General features: G+C 36.5%; 1 long non-coding RNA gene across 1 annotated transcript in view; it reads right to left on the reverse strand.

Moving 5' to 3' along the window:
• Positions 1 to 20,556, reverse strand: part of LOC109028098 (uncharacterized) — a 282,602-nt gene that overhangs the window by 138,473 nt on the left and 123,573 nt on the right. Inside the window, exon 2 of the long non-coding RNA XR_010135026.1 lies at positions 2,635 to 2,710. This is a non-coding gene — a long non-coding RNA (uncharacterized lncRNA). The remainder of the gene's footprint in view (positions 1 to 2,634; positions 2,711 to 20,556) is intronic.

A 20,556-nucleotide genomic window follows, 5' to 3' on the forward strand; every position in this document is an offset into this window, starting at 1 on the left:
ACACGCATGCTCTTGTTACTTTATATTCCTTAAACTTTTTGCCCAGGAAGATGTCCCAAAGTGCGATAGAAATGAAGGAGAAGGAGAAAGCAGCCAGACTATTTCTACTGAGAGAGGCATAGGCATTTAATCCTGAGCCTTCACTGTGAAGCCCAATAGCTTTCACAACAACAAAATTGAGAGAAACATTACTCCAAAGTGGAAAACAATAACATGGGGAGAAGATAATTGATGTTTAAAAAACATACCATTTTGGATCCAAATGCAGCAGCTAATTCTCTTTTTTTCCATGCCATACAAACTTCTTCAGAAATTCCACAAGATCTCCCAATCAAGATTGGGAAAATCTAAATAGAAACTAGCTGTGATTGTTAATACTGAGTGTCAACTTGATTGGATTGAAGGATACAAAGTATTGATCCCGGGTGTGTCTGCCAGGATGTTGCCAAAGGAGATTAACATTTGAGTCAGTGGATTGGGAAAGGCAGATCCACCCTTAATCTGGGTAGGCACAATCTAATCAACTGCCAGTGCAGCTAGAATATAAGCAGGAAGAAAAATGCGAAAAGAGAGACTGGCCTAGCCTCCCAGCCTACATCTTTCTCCCGTGCTGGGTGCTTCCTGCCCTCAAATATTGGACTTCAAGTTCTTCAGCTTTGGAACTCAGATGGGCTCCCCTTGCTCCTCAGCCTGCAGATAGCCTATTGTGGGAAGTTGTGATCATGTGACTTAATAACTTAATAAATTCCCATATATATATTCCATTAGTTCTGTCCCTGTAGAGAACCCTGACTAATAAACTAACATCAAAGTTACATATGGCTATTACCAAAACAAACAAACAAACAAAACTGCAGCAAAAGTTAAAGGGAAATAATTATCAGTAAAAATTAGATTAATAATGTATAAAGAACTGAGATCACACTAAGAAATACATGAGAAAGTGTTTGGGAAAATATTTTTTAATAATAAGAGATAAATGACTCTATGATTTTTTAAGAAAATACCTCAAAGGAGAAATGTAGAATGTGTAAATAAAGGAGGTTAAAATAAAATGTCAGAGTTTAGTAATAAATAGAAAAGTAAAATAAAGAAACTTCTGAGCACAAGCACTTTATAATCAACAACAACAACAAAATAGAAAAACTTGGCTGCAAATACAGGACAAGAAACCTCACAAAATTAGTCAGAATACAAAAAGCACACAAAAGAAAAAATTGATAAAACTGAACATTAAAATTAAGTATTCTTTACATCAAAAATATAGATTAAAAATGATAAGCAAGCCATAGACTGGAAAAAATATTTCTAATATTTATATCTAACATAATTATATCTTCTATAGATCAATAATAAAGACAACCCAATTTTTGAAAAAAAGAAAGGACTTGAACCAATGCCTCAGAAAAGAATATATGCAATTGCAAAAAACATACATGAAAAATTGTTTGGCATTATTGGTCATCAGGGAAATTAAAATAATATCATTACTTTAATTTTCATACTATCTGATATGGTTTGATTGTGTCCCCACCCAAATCTCAACTTGAATTGTAGCTCCCAGAATTCCCACATGTTGTGGGAAGGAACCAGTGGGAAGTAATTCAATCATGAGGGCCAGCCTTTCCCATGCTATTCTTGTGATAGTGAATAAGTCTTATGAGATCTGATGGATTTATCACAGGTTTCCGTTTTTGCTTCTCTCTCATTTTTTCTCTTGTTGCTGTCATGTAAGAAGTGCCTTTCACCTCCCACCATGATTCTGAGGCTTCCCCAGCCATGTGGAACTGTAAGTCCAATTAAACCTCTTTTTCTTCCCAGTCTCAGGTACGTCTTTATCAGCAATGTGAAAATGGATTAATACACTATCTATAGCATGAGATACTATTTCATGACCACAAGAATGGGTAAAGTAAAACATTAATAATATCAAATGTTGGTGAGAATATGGAATAATCATTACTCATTCATTTTTGGTGGGATAATAAAATGGTGTAATTACTTTGGAGAATAGTAGTACAGATGCCTTACTGATAGAAATATATCTACTGCATGATCCAAACATGGATGGTTTGCCTGACAGCACCCCCAGAGGACTCAGACAACAGTCAGTAACAACTACTGGACAAGTGAATAAATACCCCTCCAGAGGATTCTAGCACTCACTCATTAAAAGCTACCAATTTTTTAGTCTTCCCAGAAGAGACCCTAGACATCATTGAGCAAGAGAAAGTCACTTCTGTATCCTTACTGTGCTTTGTTTGAATCTCTGTTCCACAAATTTGTGAAAATCATAAAGCAGTTGGTTTAAGCCAGTACAATAACTAGACCAGTAAACTTGGGGTCATCGTTATTTAGTAATAATAAGTGGGACAGAAATTTGGGAGCTGGAAGTAGGAAGCTAACATGACAAAAACATGGCATTGGCTTTGAAACTGGATTAGATGGGAGCCAGAAGAGCCTTGGGAAGGCTGTCAGTAAAGGCCGGATGATACCGAGGGAGACAATTATGCAAGCTGGAAGGACAGGGAGGTAAGTGTTATTGGAAGCTGGGGTAAAAAAGATTTTTTTTAAAGTGTTACAAAATTTAGCAAAATTGTTCCATGTGACAACATAAAAATAGAAAATATATACCTGACAAACCTGATGAGCTAGACAAGGAGATCTCCAATAAAAGTGTTGAAGGTGCCTCCTGACCTCTTTGAGCCACCTGTAATAGAATGAGAGAGGAAAGAGTTTTTGAGTAAAATTTGGAGAAAGGTACAGGAAACTATCCTGTACACTTTACAGGATAGTTTCAGCAGCAAACTATTCTCAAAGAAAGAGCCTTAAGCCAAAAATCATATCAAAGGTGGATAGCCTATACTTGCAGATGATTCCAGTTTCTTAGTGTTTCCTTCTGAGGCCCCAGACATCTTGGAACAGAAAAAAAACAAAAAGTAGAAGAAAAACAAAACAAAATCACCTATCCCCGTTGCACTCTGTCTAGAGTCCTGACCCAGAGAATTGGTGAACGTGAAAAAATGATTGCTTGAAACCCCTGAGTTTTGGGGTGGTTTGTTATGCAGCAATGGTAGCAAGAACAGTAAGAAAAACAAAAATGACCCCTTTTATCTAAGTTGTCAAATTTTCTGGAATCTGAAATGAATATAGCAGAAGTGAAGCTGACTGACTTTGAGTTTACTTCAGAAAGCGATACAGCTTCTTCCTTGTGGGTAGAACGGTACCTTTGGAGATCAGAGCTTCCATGTATGAAATGCAATTACTCTGAAGTTGCCATGCTGTGAGGAAGCCCACGGCACATGAAGATGTCACATGTGGGTTCCCAGTTAACAGCCCACTTCTCAGGGGCCAGCCAGCAGCCAGGCTCATCTTCCAAACATGTGAGTGAAAATACTTGCAGAAGATTCCCAGCTCCAGCTTTAAATTTGCCCTCAGTTTTTTAGTCTTTCCTGCTGAGGCTCCAGGCATCTTGGAACAGAAAAAAAAACTATCCCTGTTGTGCCCTTTCTGGAGTCCTGACCCAGAGAACTGTTGAATGTGATACCACTGAGTTTTGAGGTGGTTTGTTATGCAGCAATGGTAGCAAGAACAGTATGAAAGACAAAAAATGGTCTCTTTTATCTAAGATGTCAAATGTGCTGACCTAAATTTGCTCACACTCTTTATTTATTATCCTTTTAATATCTGTAGGATCTGTGGTGCAGATTCTATCATATTATGTTACAGGAAAGCTTTTTCTTTCCTGATATTGATGATTTTTATTTCCTCTCTTTTTTACTTAAGTCTACCTAGAAGCTTGTGAATTTTGCTTACTTTTTCAAGGAGTTAGCTTTTGGCTTTCTTAATTTTTTCCATTGTCTCTATGTTTTCTACTCTCTTGATTTCTGCCCTTTATTATTTCCTCCTACCTACTTACTTTATTTTTGCTTTTTTTTTTTCTAGCTTTGTGAAGTGGAACCTTAAATTGTTGAATTTAGATCTTTCTTCTTTTCCAATATAAGTACATAAAATTCTGTTTCCATCCAAGCACTGCTCTGTGTGTATCCCACAAATTTTGACACAGATTTGAATTATCTATTTGTAGTCAATTTCTACTTCAATGTGTTTATTTTAAGACTAGTTGAGTGCAGTAGTGACAAGCAGGGAAAAAGCAGAACAAGGAGTTCAATGTATAACTGACTGTGAACAATCAATTGAGATAATTCACTACCTTTGGGCCTAACTGCAATGCATTTTTATTTTTACTTTATCAGACACTACATTTCAGAGAAGAGGAGAGCCATGTTAGCAAAACATGGTCTTTTCATACAATAATGCCTAAAAATCTTGCTGTATAATTTTCACTTAAATTAATGGTCATTTCACCTCCATGTGAAATAAAGTGGAGAAATTTAAAAATTGCAGATTTTAGTAAAAAATCATTGAAAATAATGATGAAAGCAATAGGATATTTTATGTGATTGCATCATCATGTCTATATTTAAAAGGGAATAAAAAACAGACATACCAGCTTTAGTGAATACAAATGACAGGAAAGAACAGCTGGTGCTACAGTGCACTTAGAACACATGACACATAATTCTCTTATATTATTACCCTGTGAGCCCTACATAGGTAAGCAGCCCCTTCAGTGTATGAGAACACCTGTGATTAGCTCCAGCCAGGGAAGTGGCAGCAATGGGTGTTCAGCTAATCAAGAACAGATTGATATTTACAGTTGATCACTGGGTTTTCTTTTTGACCAGTTTCTAATACAATTATTCTGAAGCCAGTGGCATTTCATATTACAAGGGTAAAAGTATTTTATTTAATTTATACTACTATTCTTTTTAAAGTCATTAATCTACAAAATCTATGAGGTTTTAAGTCATATATATATGTGATTCATATGTGATTTGGTGTAGGAGGTTTGACATTTGCTTACTATTGGCTAATTATCATTTGTTTTATACGTACTCATTCATTTATTATTTTCATCCCATAAAGAGAGTTTTTGTCTTTTCAAATATCCTGTCTTTAAGTGAAGAAATAGAAAATTTCATAGAGATTAAATAAGTTGCCTAAAGTAACATAATAATTAGTCTACACAAGGTTCTAACCTAGGTCTGTTTTCATCAGTTGCATTATGTTGGAGATTTATTTACACTAGACAACACGTCCTTTTTTTTCCATTTCAACTGTAATATTAATTCCTCTTTGTCACTTTTGTTGACAATTAAATGGCAAACTAATTACCTGGATGGCCAAAATATGCTGTTATTATTTATTATTAATCAGTGTGGTGCTGTCACGAAAGCTAGGGAGAAACAAGTGAGGACTGGCCCTCTCTCTCATCTCAAATTTAGTTATACTTGAATTGCACTTGAAAAAGCACACTGCATCCCATTACTGGGTATATACCCAAAGGAATATAAATAATTCTATTACAAAGACACATTCATGCATATGTTCACTGCAACACTATTCATGATAGCAAAGACATGGAATCAACCTAAATGTTCATCAGTGACAGGCTGGATAAAGAAAATGTGGTACATATACACCATGGAATACTATGCAGCCATAACAAACAATGAGATCATGTACTTTGCAGAGACATGTTTGGAGCTGGAGGCCATTATCTTTAGCAAACTAACACAGGAACAGAAAACCAAGTGCCAACATGTTCTCACTTATAAGTGGCAGCTAAATGATGAGAACCCATGGTCATACAGAGGGGAACAAGAAACATGGGAGCCTCTGGGAGGGTAGAGGTGGGAGGAGGGAGAGGATCAGGAGAAATAATTAATGGGTACTAGGCTGAATCTGGGTAATGAAATAATCTGTACAATAAACTCCCTTGACACAAGTTTACCTATGTTAGAAACATTCACATGTACTCCTGAACTTAAAATAAAAGTTAAAAAAAGTATACTGCTGTAAGTTTGGGGTCCATAATCTTAGAAAGGTAACATTAATAAAGAAAATGGTTAGGCAGGTAGGTATTTTACTTATCAATGTTATATTCAAAATAATTTTTCATTGATGCTGGTTGATATTTTCAGAATATTTTTTAAAATAAAAGATGTTTGAGAAAATTTGCAAATCAAGATAAATAAATGGATTTATTAGGATAGGATATTGTGGATTAAGTGGACTATGAGGTTTTATAGCCTGTAAGAAGGAGTTTAATACACCTTTCACGGGGCTAAGAGCCTGCAACACAGAGGAAACTGTCAGTTTTGGATGTGTAATTCTGAAGGAACAATATTAAGGATTTTTAACTTTTTCCTAAGGATAATTGGAAGCCAATAAGGATTTTAGGCAGAGTGGAGACATCATAATATACTGGGTAGAGAATGACATAGAAGAGGTGTGGACAGAGTGAACAAAACAGAAGTCAAACATAGATCAATTATAATGCTCTAAGTGAGCAATAATAGTGGCTTGGACATATATGGTAAAAAGGGGTCTGGGTTAACATAGATAAAAATAATTTGATAATAAAAATAATTTGATAAACAATAGCATTTGGTGATTGATTAGGGGTATAGTGTATTAGAGAGGAAAATGTAAAGGAAAATGTAGAGAAAAATTTTCAGACACATGAAATTGGATAAGAGGTGGTACCATTTACCAAAATAGGGATCACAATAAAAAGAGCAGATTTGAATACTAGGAGTGAAGATCGTGAACTCATCTTTGGGGTAAATGAAGCATAAGAGGCCTGTGAGGTGTATGCATGCAGGGATTTAATAGAAAAGTCTGGTATAATTTGAACTATCATCTTTTATTTCTTGTTGATCTTTAATCTTCTACCATCATGCTAGTTTATATCCCACATTGGTTCATGTTGCATTGTTCTTTGCTTCAATATGTCAAAAGCATTCAAATATTCAGTGTATATTTTAATGAAAAGCAAAATACTCAGCCAGGTAATAATGCATAGTAATTGTGTGCCAGAATTCTGAGTCAGCAATGATCTCATTAACTTTATTAATATCTGTAGATGAACTATAATAGAACAGCTGAAAAATTATGCCCATTCATCTTCTAGCCAAGCCTAACAAGGGGAAGAATATTCAGGAAAAAAGGCTGGGATGGGATACTGGCTTCAGGATTACAACAGCTTGAGGGTGGTAGTATGACATGTTCCTCTACTTATCAATGATAATACCTGAATATATTCCCGCATGTCAAACATTTCTATTCATTGTAACCAATAGCTTCCCTTCTCCTCCCTGTGTTCCTTCTTTGTCCCAAATCCTTCTGATGACTTATTTTCTCATGCAGAGGAAAGGCCAATTTCTTACTCTGACCTAAAGACCCCAGAGTCTGTCCCCCTACTGCCAGTCCACTGTCATGTTCCACTGTTTCTACTTTAATTCAGTTCCATAGTCTTCCTTGATTGTCCTCAAATCAGTCAAAACCTTGATGGTACTCAAATTTTGCCTGTTTCAGGGCTTTGCACTTGCTGTTCTGTCTACCCAGAACACTCTTCCCCTACTGCGTGGCTCACTTGTACCCCTACATGTACTTCACATCTCCACTCAAATGTCTCTTATAAGGGAGGATTTCCCTGCTTACCTATATGAAGGAGTGCCTCTCCTCATGACTCTGTCCCCTGTCTGCTTCTTTATCCCTATATCACTTAGTGCCAGATGATGTAAATTCACTCATTTATTTTCCCTGTTCCCAGCCCACCCCAGTCTAGAAAGTAAGCTCCATTAAGGAAAGGTCTTGCTTTGTTCATTATTGTATTTCCAGCACTCAGAAAAATTATAACACAGAGTAGGTGCTCAATAAATAATTGTTGGAAGAGTGAGTGGATGAGTGGGTTACTGGAAACTGCAGGGTACAGGTTGCAGGTAACCTGAGAACCCCTGTATGCTCATTCTGATGATTGGAATGTTCTGCGTGTATTTGTTTTAATCACTGTCATATAGAAGCCTAATTTTTTCATTCATTCATTTTTTAATTTAGCTTTAGGTTTTTGGGTTCTACTCTTCGTTGATCTGTTTTTTTATGTCAGTGTAAATAAAGTGTGTCTCTGTTCTGAAACACCACCTTTTATTCCTCCAACAGCCCACTGATTCTCCCTATTTGCACCCCCACAATACTCATGCTCCATTACTGTGTGTACTGTAGCCCATAAATCAAAGTCCAGCAACTCATTTAAAGAAAACTGTCACTAGGAAAAAATCTTTTTCAGTTGGTTTGTGTAATTTTACAAAAGTACCAGCAGATGTTGCTATTGCAACATCTTGATTCTTAGTCTTTACCTGCCCTGAGAGGCACAGTAATACTGTCACAGAGAGATATCAAGATTTTCTAGGAATGATCCTACTTTTTGGGTTTTAGACACTTCAGTGCTAAAGAAAGGGACATCCTTAGTTCTATTTCTTGTTCATAGTGACAATTGCTTAAGGTGTAGGTCTAGCAAAATGTATATGCCCCAGATTAGGTATCTCATTTTCTCAGATATTGTGGAATTGACTACTCAAGGCCCATCATTCTTGAGCTTAAGGAAATGCCAATTCAGCTTTGGCCTAATTCACTAGATAGGGTCGTCACCTTTAAATTGTTTCTGCCTATGTGGCCACTCGGGCTGCTTCTACTTTAAAACCTTTAATTTATGTTCCTCTGTTGAAACGTCTCTGGGCAAAACCATACAATAATAAGTAAAAGTAGTACAGGGTTTTATACTGTGCACAATTTCTTCAAGCATATTTTTTTCATATACATCTTCATAACAACCCTCAGGGTGACACATTATAAATAACTTCAAAATAGAAAATTCATAAATTAGTCAGAAAGTTCTGTCACTGTAGGCAACAACATATAGAATTACACATAAAGTTATTTATAAATTTTGAATTCAAATGTAGAGACCATGTGGAGCCCAGGAAAATGCACAGTCTCTGAAAACGGACAAACTGAAATTTTTATCCTGACTTCATGGCTTTGTAACTCTGACTTTTGGCAATATACATAGCTTCTCTGACCCTCAACTTCCTTATTATTTTTTATATATATATTTTTATTATACTTTAAGTTCTAGGGTACATGTGCACAACGCGCAGGTTTGTTACATATGTATACATGTGCCATGTTGGTGTGCTGCGCCCATTAACTGGTCATTTACATTAGGTATATCTCCTAATGCTATCCCTTCCCCCTCCCCCCTCCCCCAACCCCACAACAGACCCCCGTGTGTGATGTTCCCCTTCCTGTGTCCAAGTGTTCTCATTGTTCAATTCCCACCTATCAGTGAGAACATGCGGTGTTTGGTTTTTTGTCCTTGCGACAGTTTGCTGAGAATGATGGTTTCCAGCTTCATCCATGTCCCTACAAAGGACGTGAACTCATCAAAAGCTGGAGGCATCATGCTACCTGACCTCAAACTATACTACAAGGCTACAGTAACCAAAACAGGATGGTACTGCTACCAAAATAGAGATATAGACCAATGGAACAGAACAGAGACCTCAGAAATAATACCACACATCTACAACTATCTGATCTTTAATGAACCTGACAAAAACAAGAAATGGGGAAAGGATTCCCTATTTAACAAATGGTGCTGGGAAAACTGTCTAGCCATATGTAGAAAGCTGAAACTGGATCCCTTCCTTACACCTTATACAAAAATTAATTCAAGATGGATTAAAGACTTAAACGTTAGACCTAAAACCATAAAAACCCTAGAAGAAAACCTAGACAATACCATTCAGGACATATGCATGGGCAAGGACTTCATGTCTAAAACACCAAAAGCAATGGCAACAAAAGTCAAAATTGACAAATGGGATCTAATTAAACTAAAGAGCTTCTGCACAGCAAAAGAAACTACCATCAGAGTGAATAGGCAACCTACAGAATGGGAGAAAATTTTTGCAATCTACTCATCTGACAAAGGGCTAATATCCAGAATCTACAAAGAACTCAAACAAATTTGCAAGAAAAAAACAGACAACCCCATCAAAAAGTGGGTGAAGGATATGAACAGATACTTCTGAAAAGAAGACATTTATGCAGCCAACAGACACATGAAAAAATGCTCATCAACTTCCTTATTTTTAAAATGTCAAGAAGGAAATGCTAATAATTCAAGGAGCTGTTACTATAGTAGTTTGTGTCTTTTTTCACATATGTATGTCATACCGAGTACTGTGTACTAACCCAGGAGCCCCAAACTCATATTTCCACAACCTGTTTGAGAAGTCACTGTGCTTGGGACTTTTTGTGTGGGGTCAGATAGATCTAATCTGGATAGGCTTAGAAGAGAGGAATTATTGCGAATTAATTTAATCTAATTTATTTTATTTTTTAAAGACAGAGTCTCACTATGTTGCCAAGGCTGGAGTGCAGTGTGACCAAGGCTGGTGCGACCTTGGCTCACCGCAGCTTCTGCCTCCCAGGTTCAAACAATTCTCATGTGCCAGCCTCCCGAGTAGCTGGGATTACAGGTGTGCACCTCTATACCTGGCTAATTTTTGTATTTTTAGTAGAGATGGGGTTTTGCCATGTTGGCCAGGCTGGTCTTGAACTCCTGACCTCAACTTATCCACCTGCCTTGGCCTACCTAAGTGCTAGGATTACAGGTGTGAGCCACCATGCCCAGCCGAATTATTGTTAATTTATACAGAAGGATCTGGCCTAGAAAAAAAGAGAGATGTCGATGATTAAGAACGGCTTGCTAGTTAGCAGCACCTGTAAGATGTGATGATGGCAATACTTAAATTATTCTGGCCAGTCCGGTGAACTCAGTGACTTAGATTGGCCAAGTACTCAAAAAATGAGCAAAATAATCTGGACATTACAAAAAGATATCATAAAATTCATGCACTTAATTCATAGAAATGCCCATGACATTTTACATGTGATCTGAAGTGTTGAATGATCTAGTTTAGAAACTCAAAAAACATGAAAGGCCAGCAATAATAAGAGGACAAATGAAAGCTTCTAAAGACAGATACCTTTTGCAACAAACGGTAAGTGCTTTCAGCCTAAGTGTGATGGGGAAGACAAAAATAAAATCTAAAAAATTGGTGGTAAGAAATTTTAGACTGGACAACGTAGCAAGACCCAGCCTCTACAAAAAATTTAAAACCTTAGCTGGGCATAGTGGTGTATGCCTGTGGTCCCTGCTACTTGGGATGCTGAGATGGAAGGATCTGTTGAGCCCAGGATGTCTAGGTTGTTATTAGCCATGATTGTGCCATTGCACTTTAGTCTTGGCAAAAGAGCAAGACCTTGTCTCCAAAAAGCAAAATAACAAAAAAGGAAACCTGAATATCCAATATTCCATGACTAAGTCCTACCTGTTGGATTAGCCCTGGGAGCCTCGTTGTATAAAATTACAATACAATCATTTACATTGAGAATGGTGACCCCCTCAGCTTGAATAGTGTATAATCAATTTTGGAAATAATACCATTTTCAACATGCTTAGGGTTATAAGTGGTCAGCTTCATTTTTTTTTGATGATTCAGCTTAATGAAACACTTCATTTTTCTTATGATACTGAATTTTTAATGTTTTCTGAACTATAGAAATAATATTTTTAGGAAAAGATAATAGATTCTTAAATAACATATTTAAACATTCTGATTCATTCATCTATTCATTTTTATATTAACCAACTGCTTATTGAGTTTATTCCCTGTGTGGGACACGGTTCAGAATGCGTTGAAGAGTCTGATCTCTTTCTGTTTTTAATGACCTTTCTCCTTGTGAGAAAAGAAAGAAAGCATATCAGTGCAGTTACAATTTATGCAAGACTCTGAAGCATTTTTTAATGCTTTGGGACAACTACTCAGAGAAAGCTGTAAGAGTACAAATTACCAAACAAATCCTATTATTCCTTTCCTCCTCCTTTATAACTGATGCAACAAATGAGAAAATGTAAACGTAGCATATTGCAAATCGGTGGCTTATAAGAAATACACAAGTAAATGAGATAAATATTTGCCCAATGAACAAAAATGTAAATATGTTTTTTCCTAAGAGGATACGATCAAAGGTAGATGATAAATAACTTCTTAATAAAAGTGTATAAGAAGCTAGTTCTTTTTACTTGATCCAAATGTACCATTTCAAATATTTGTAATGCTGCTCTGGAAATGCATACTTACAATATCTAAGTCTAAGTTTATCCAATTGAAACCAAGAGCAGATCTATTGATATGACATGGTTTGGCTGTGTCCCCACCCAAATCTCATCTTGAATTGTAATCCTCATAATCCTCATGTGTCTAGGGAAAGACCCAGTGGAAGGTGATTGGATCATGGGAGCAGTTTCCCCCATGCTGTTCTCATGATAGTGAGTTCGTTCTCACGAGATCTGATGGTTTTATAAGGGGATCTTCCCCCTTCGCTACTCAATCTTCTCTCTCCTGCCACCATGTGAAAAGGTGTTTGCTTTCCCTTCACCTTCTGCCATGTTTATAGGTTTCCTGAGGCCTCCTCTAGCCATGTGGAAGAGGTCAATTAACCTCTTTCCTTTATAAATTACCCATTCTTGGGTACTTCTTTATAGCAGTGTGAAAATAGACTAATACATGAGATAACATATGAAAATACAAATCCAAACCCCGCTTGGCAGTTTTTTCCTCATTTTTGTTTCTATACTTAATGAGGACTCCAAAATTTACAGAAGGTTCTTAAACAGAATCAAATATGTTGGCTTGTCAATGCCTAGAAATACATTCCACAGTGCAGGTCCTGCTCCTTTATTGATTTTCACTTTCCTCAAAATGCTTTTGTGGTTGGAGTTGTGTTCTCTTGAAATATGTTTTTTAATAGTAAACAACTAAAGAGGGAATTGTATCATTGAGTCAGTGAGCATTTTATGAACATAGAATCTACATCACCAGGAGACAATCAGATGTGTTAAAAAAAAGAAAAAACTATGAAAATGTTGAAGGACTCAATCAGTGCTTTCGTCAGAAAAGTTCTGAATCCAAAAATTGGCCCCACTCAATGAGTACTAGTACACAGTTCAAAAAACAATTTTGTCTTGAGATGTGTGTGAGATGCTGATGGCAATTACATTCAGACTCCAATTTAATATTATGCAGGCAATTTATTGATTACATGTCAGATCCTCAGTTGTTTTGCATATATTTTCCATTAATGGCCTCAATGATCTTCTGAGATATTACAGTCATCTTTTTATAAATGATTAAACTATCATTCAAATGATTTTGAATGGCTTTTCCAAAGCCACCCAGTGGGTAAATGACAAAAGTAAGGATTTAAACTCTTTTGTATGATTTTCTTTTTTCTTTTTTTTCTTTTCTTTTTTTTTCTTTTCTTTTCTTTATAGATAGGGTCTTGCTCTGTTGCCCAAGCTGGAGTGCAGTGGCACAATCTCAGCTCACTGCACCCTCGACCTCCTAGATTCAAGCTATTTCCCCTACCTCAGTCTCCCAAGTAGCTGGGACCACAGGTGTGAGCCACCTGGCCCAGCTGGTTTTATTTTATTATTTTTTGTAGAGATGGGGTTTTGCCACGTTGTCCAGGCTAGTTTTGAACTCCTGGGCTCAAGCAATTTGCCTGCCATGAACACCCAAAGTGCTTGGATTACAGGTGTGAGCCACCAGTTCTGGCCTCTTTGGTATGAGTTCAAGGCCCATACCCTTTCCACAACTACCATCTAACTTTATATATATATATACACATACATAGATGAAGTCTCGCTCTTGTTGCCCAGGCTGGAGTGCAATGGCGCAATCTCGGCTCACTGCCACTTCTGCCTCCCTGGTTCAAGCAATTATCTTGCCTTAGCCTCCTGAATAGCTGGGATTACAGGTGCCTGCCACCACACCTGGCTAATTTTTGTATTTTTAGTAGAGACGGGGTTTCACCATGTTGGCCAGGCTGGTTTCGAACTCGTGACCTCAGGGGATCTGCCCGCCTCAGCCTCCCAAAGTGTTGGGATTAGAGGCATGAGCCACCACACCCAACCTATCTAAATTTTTATAATGTTGAATTGCTTCCAAGTTGAACGTGAATATGACAAAGCTCCACTATCTTTAAGTATGCCCTCCTATGCCCAGCATCAGCTCTAGGAAAAAACTAGTTAGACTAGTTGGCCATTCTACATTTGTTCCTAACATACCTTCCATCTTGCTGCCTACCCCCGTGTCCACACAACTGAGGTTCCCATCTAGTTGCCCACCAGCTTATCTCTACTCCCTTCCTCTTTTCATCCATTGTATATTTCACTTAACTCAAGCCTCCTCTCCACATCCAAATTTGGGGTACTGTGACATTTCAGACAGGGAGAAATTCTTGCACCAAAGGCCTTCTGTTTCCCTATGAGGAGGCTAAACCTGTTGAGCATTATACCTATCATTTCATACATATTTAAACATTAAAACTAATCATCTGTGGGAAATTAAGATTCCTTTTAATAAGGAAACGAAATTTCTGGTAATTCATTAGTTGCCCCAATGTGAAAAACACATCACAATATTTGTTTTAAACTTTCTTGTGTCATCATTTCAGAATTCTATCATTTGGTTTAAATTGTGTTTTGAGCCCATGTGCAATATACTGATATTGGCTAAATTTTTATTATTATTTACACTTTAAAAATGGCCCCCAAAGCTTGCAAACTTTTCTTATGAGAGTCATACTGAGAGGAGAAGACTCAACTTTTTATGCCTATCTTGTACCCTAGATATTTAAATCATTTGTTATCTGTTTTCCCTTGTAAAATATACACTCCATGAGGACAGAAATGCTTATGTTTCATTCATGGCAATAAAGTCCAATCCTAAAACAGTGCCTGATACATACATTTTCAACAAATATTTGTTAAATAAATGAATGTCCCTTGCATCATTTGGCTGTTTCCTAATAAAGCATGGTTTGTTAATATCTTGCCATAATGGCTTTCATCCTCTGGCAGTACATTAGCTTGTCAATCATCTTTTTAAAATGTGGTTACCTTGGTAAAAATGCTGAAGCACATAGAACTGGTTCAAACTTGATGTTAGTTTACCCATGACGTCTCTTCACTAAGAGTTCGTGTTCTGTTTTCATTTAAAATTCTTTTCAAGTACTGGCTGGAATTTGGCCACAAGATGGAGTGGCAGCACAAAGTAGATAGAGTTATTTAAATAGATTTGTCCATCGTTGTTGCAATGAAGTGGCTTGAATGATTATTTTTGTCTTAAAAGCTTGGGGGCATTTTAACTATTTATATTAGTTATCTACTTTAATTTGGTGATCTTTATTTGGTGATCTTCATCCATTGAGAGAAAGAGATGACAACCAAAACCACAAATCCTCTGATCCCAAGAATACACCACTTTATATTTACCTATTGACTTTCTTTACTTACACCTTCATTTTAAAGGATATCTTTTATAGTTTATCACTTGTCATTTTGGTCATGTGTTTAATAACTGGTTAAGCCTCTTAGAGACACTTGAATCAGGAGTCTGGAGATATCGGTAGGGTATATGATCATTTATGTGAAAATCCTACTCCATTTCATCTTATCTCTAATCCCCAATGCTATAGGGTCATCAACTGTCCATCTCAAAGTCCCAATAGAACATAATTTGTTCCTGTAGTAATTAAATGAGGACAAAACTCAATATAATGAACACCCGTGCATAAGATAAAATTCATGATTTGGACAGACCTAAAAGAGCCTCTGACTCTTCAATGCACTCGACAGAAATTACTCTGATGTCTTTACTACACTTCAATCAAACCGTCGATGGATTTTGTTTACGTCTATGGTGTTTTCATTTTGGCAACTAAACTGTTTGTATCTAATAAAATGAATATAGTCTAGAATTCAGATAAACTTAGCCATCTTCAGTTACTAGTTATTTGCTGAAAGCGTGTGAATACATATTTTTAGGCCAACTCTTTTTATTTCAAAAGTTTTTATTTCGGCCAGGCGCAGTGGCTCATGCCTGTAATCCCAGCACTTTAGGAGGCCGAGGTGGGTGGATCGCTTGAGGTCAGGAGTTCAAGACCAGCCTGGCCAACATGGCAAAACACCGTCTCTACTAAAACACAAAAATTAGCTGGGTGTGGTGGCACATGCCTGTAATCCCAGCTACTCAGGAGGCTGAGGCAGGAGAATCACTTGAACCTGGGAGGTGGAGGCTGCAGTGAGCTGAGATCGTACCACTGCACTCCAGCCTGGGCAATAGAGCCAGACTCCATCTCAAAAAAAAAAAAAAATTCTTTATTTTAAAATGAGGAAAATTTCTTAGGTGTAAACAGATTACCACAATTTTTGATTTGTCCAACAAAATAAAGAATTAATATTTATTAAGTATTATATAAACACTGTCAATATAACAGCTTCAGCATAAAATAACAAAATGTATGATCTTAAAAATAAAAAAGAATTTTTTCACCGGCTCTTCTAATCTTCATTCTAAAAGCTTATAAAAGAAGAGAAATACAAAGACTTGAATTTGTTTTAAATTTTTAGAAAAGTCCTATATTTGGATTTGTCAAAAATTTACCTTTTTATGCAGTCTTATACCTCCAAATGCTAACTTTTTCTTTGAGATATATGAAGATTCAAAGCTAAAATAAAATGAAGTAAAAATTAAATAGCTTTTCTTCAATATGAAAAAGAGTAAGTCGTACTTCTCTAAAGTCCATTTTCAGATAACTAATAAGGTTATGAATTTTGAGCTAGTACAATTATGTACAATTATGCTCCCTTTCTTTCCTTCCAAACTTCAGTTACATTTTAAATGAATTTGTTTCTTTTTTAATGTTTCAAAATTTTGTACATATTTTTAAAATCATTGCTAAATTATCCCTCCAGAAGGCAGTATGATCATGTCAGTGGACATGAACAGAGCAGGACATTCCAGAAAATAGAACAGATAAAATCAAATGCTATTAAATAACAACAGAGTAATGGCTGAACCTATTTCTAATTTTCTTTCCTTTCCTTTCACTCTCAAAGGAAAAACCACAACATAAGATCTCAAAAGGGGAGCACAGAGAAGTGAAAACAGGCATTTTGTTAGGATAGTAGTGAAAGGAAGCTAATAGATGGAGGGAAAAAAGCTTTAAAGGGAATGCATTTTTTCCAAATAATGTTAGATGTCATTTTCTTCTGGAAGCCTTTCCTAACTAATCCTCAAGGTCTGAGGCAATGTTCATCTTAGGCACTCCTGGAACCTCCTGTATTTCCTATGCCATACTATTTCTCACACTGAATTGTTATTACTGTTTACTTATCTATATCACACACTACACAGTAAGATCCATGAGAGCCTCTATCAGCTTTATATGTCCCGGGCCCATTAAAGTATTTGTCACATAGTGGCTTCTCAATAAATATTTAATGAAGGGAGGAAAGATTTTACTAATACATGGATTTAATTATACACACACACACACACACATTATTTGGCAATTATAATATAAGGTGTCTGGACAGCATTTCTGGTATCAACAGCTAAAATTTCTGGATAAAAAAACTTTAAAAATATTTTCAACTGCATGGCTGAGTTGGCATAAAAGTAAGAGTAATTCCAGAAGTTCAGATAGAATGAGGGCACCCAAATCCGGAGAGAAAAGGATTGGCTGGAGCTGCTATTCTCCTCCTAGCACCTGCTGATACCTGGCAGTGCACAGACTGGACTCAAACATACTTTGCCCAAAAAGGAGAAAAGACAAAATCTTGTTGTAACTTGAGAGTTCAGATCAGAGACTCTTGTATAAAATCAATATACCTCCAATGGAAACCACACAACATAAAACACAAAAACGGGAAAATACAAAAGAAGACAGTGAAGTTATTTATTTGTTATATTTTAACTCTCTGCAGAGAAGAAATAGAAAATACATGTCTCTACAGTGAAAGCCATTACGGGTCATTAGTTTAATGTTGATCCTAGATGACTTGAAAAACCAATGCAAATCCTTTCTGGGAAAGGGCATCTTAAACCCGAGTATAAAAAAATAAAATGAAATAAGGCTGGGTGCAGTGGCATGAGCCTGTAGTCCCAGTTATTTGGGAGGCTGAGGTGGGAAGATCACTTGAGCCTAGGAGTTCAAGGCTGCAATGACCTAGGATTGCAACACTGTACCCCACTCTGAGCAACAGAATGGGACCTTGCCTCAAAAATAAATAATTAATTAATAAAATGAAAGAACCATGTTCCAAGCAATCCGATGTAATAATTTTAAAAAATGAATCTCACTTAAACTGCAGGTATTTAAATTTAAATTACCAAATATAGAACATAAAAGTAGTAATTTTTTAATCTTTAAAGAAATCAAATTAGATACTAAAATTATAACACATAAATAAAAGACTTTTAAAAATAACTAGGAAGCTTTAACAATAAAGTAATCTGAAAGGGAAAAATTAATGATTGCTACTAGAGACTCAATGGATGTGTTGCCTAGCAGATTAATCTGAGATGAAGAAAGAATTTCTCAACTAGTGATAACTCTCAAGCAAACTGCTTAGAATGCAGACAATGAGATGTACTGATAGGAAATATAAAAAGGTAAAATGAGAAGAAAAATATCGAATATACATTTAATTATCATTTCAGGAGGAAAAAAGAGATTATGGTGAAGAAGGAATATTCGAAGAGTTAGTGGCTCAGAACTTTCTAGAATCAATGAAAAACCTCATTCTTTATATTTAACAGAACCTAACAAACACTAAACATAATAATAAAAAGAAATCCATATCACACATATTGTATTTCAACTGCAGAACATTAAAGATAAAGAGAAGATTTTTTAAATTTAAATTTAAATTTTATTTTATTTTAAGGTTATTTCTGTATAACAACCCCGGCTGGAGTTGAAGGGACAGAGGGAGGTGGTAAGAGGACACTTTACCTACAAAAGAATAATAATTTCCATAGCGCTAATTTCTAAACAGCAATAAAAGTCCGAAGATGGTGTATTAATATCTTCAAAATACTGACAAAAAATAACTCTCAACCTAGATTTTTATAAACAGTGTAACTACTGTTTAAGAAAAAGAATGAAATGAAGATATATTCAAGCCAAGATGAAGAGTATAAAGTTGTGAGAGAGGCTAAAATGGTGAACGAATTATTCTGCCTTATCAATTCTAAAGGAACTAGGGAGGAAAAATGAAGAAAACCAGAAGAAACCCCTGGAGTGACGCTGGGGATAGGAAGCTATTTTTAACTAGTGTGTATGGAGGGGTGTGGATTTGGCCTAGGATAGGAGATAGCCTGTCAAGATTATAAACATATATAAAGATTTAAAGAAAATAAAATAGAGAGGGGAGCTGTTTGGAAAGCTGCTTTTGCTTCTTCCAGCTATTGCCTTGGGGAATAATGCCTGACCCACACCTACCTGTTTCCTGGTCCCCTCAAGAATAAAACCAGACAAGCTCAGAAGTTGTTTGCCTGTGAGATGCTGAGAAAAATGGGTGGAGAAGAGTGGTTGTAGTTTCATGGTTCACAGAGCTCTTCATCTATATTAGTTTTCTCTTGCTGTCAAACAATATTACCATTAAGAAAACATACATTTCTTACTACAGGACAGGAGTCTGGGCATGATTTAGCTGGGTTCTCTGGGAAGCCATAATCAAAGTGTTGCTTGGTGCTGTGGTCTCATAGGAGGCTTAACTAAGCAAGGCTCCACTTCCAAGCTCACTCCAGTTCTTCACAGAATTTAGATGATTAAATAAATTAATATATTAATATTATTGATTAAATATTAATGATTTAATAAATTAAATCATTAGAATGATTAAAATAAATTAGTTTAGCTAGCTGGTTGAATATAAACTGAATTTCAACTTCAGTTGAATTTCCACAAGACAGCAACAGCTCAAATATTTGATTTAAGGCAGATATTATTTGAAGTAGCAACAAAAATGTTTGTAGGACTGAGGGCTTTAGTTCTTTGCAGCTTGTCAGCTGTGGGCCTCCCCAGACACTAGAGATCACCTACTTGACCATGTGCAGTTTCCCAACATGACTTGTGGCTTCCTTAGAGACAACAGCGGAGGAAGAGACTCCAGGAAGATGGTTACTATAAATGTATGCATGTAGTCACACACATGTAATCACATACATCCTGTCACCTTTCTTGTATTCTATTGGTTAGGAGCAAGTCACATGTCATGTCTGCACTCAAGGGTAAGGTACAATGCAAGGGTACAAACATTGAAAGGCAGGAATCATGGGGGAGAGCACCCTAGCATATGTGCAGACTGTCTCAAGGGTCCCTCAAGCCTCCTCTCTCTCCATCCCAGCCTCTGAGCTCTTTGGGATTGACAGGAACGGGTGCTGGACTTTCCTCTGTATATTCCCTGACAGAGTAGCTGATAACTCTAAAGAAAATGAATCCAGATGCCAAAATTACTAGGCAGCTGGAGAACCTAACCATTCCAAAAGAAAATATTTTCATAAGAACAAGAAATGAAAAAGTTGACTACCAACAGAACCTCTCTAAACATATGTCTCAAGAATGTACTCCAGAAGAAGGAAAATAATCTCAGAAGGAAGGTGTGTGAGAATCCACTGATGTAGTCCATACAGGCTTGCCTTCTGGGGCAGTAAACTAGCTGGA

This window comes from Gorilla gorilla, chromosome 7 (genome assembly GCF_029281585.2).
Source record: "Gorilla gorilla gorilla isolate KB3781 chromosome 7, NHGRI_mGorGor1-v2.1_pri, whole genome shotgun sequence".
Taxonomy (NCBI): Eukaryota; Metazoa; Chordata; class Mammalia; order Primates; family Hominidae; genus Gorilla; species Gorilla gorilla.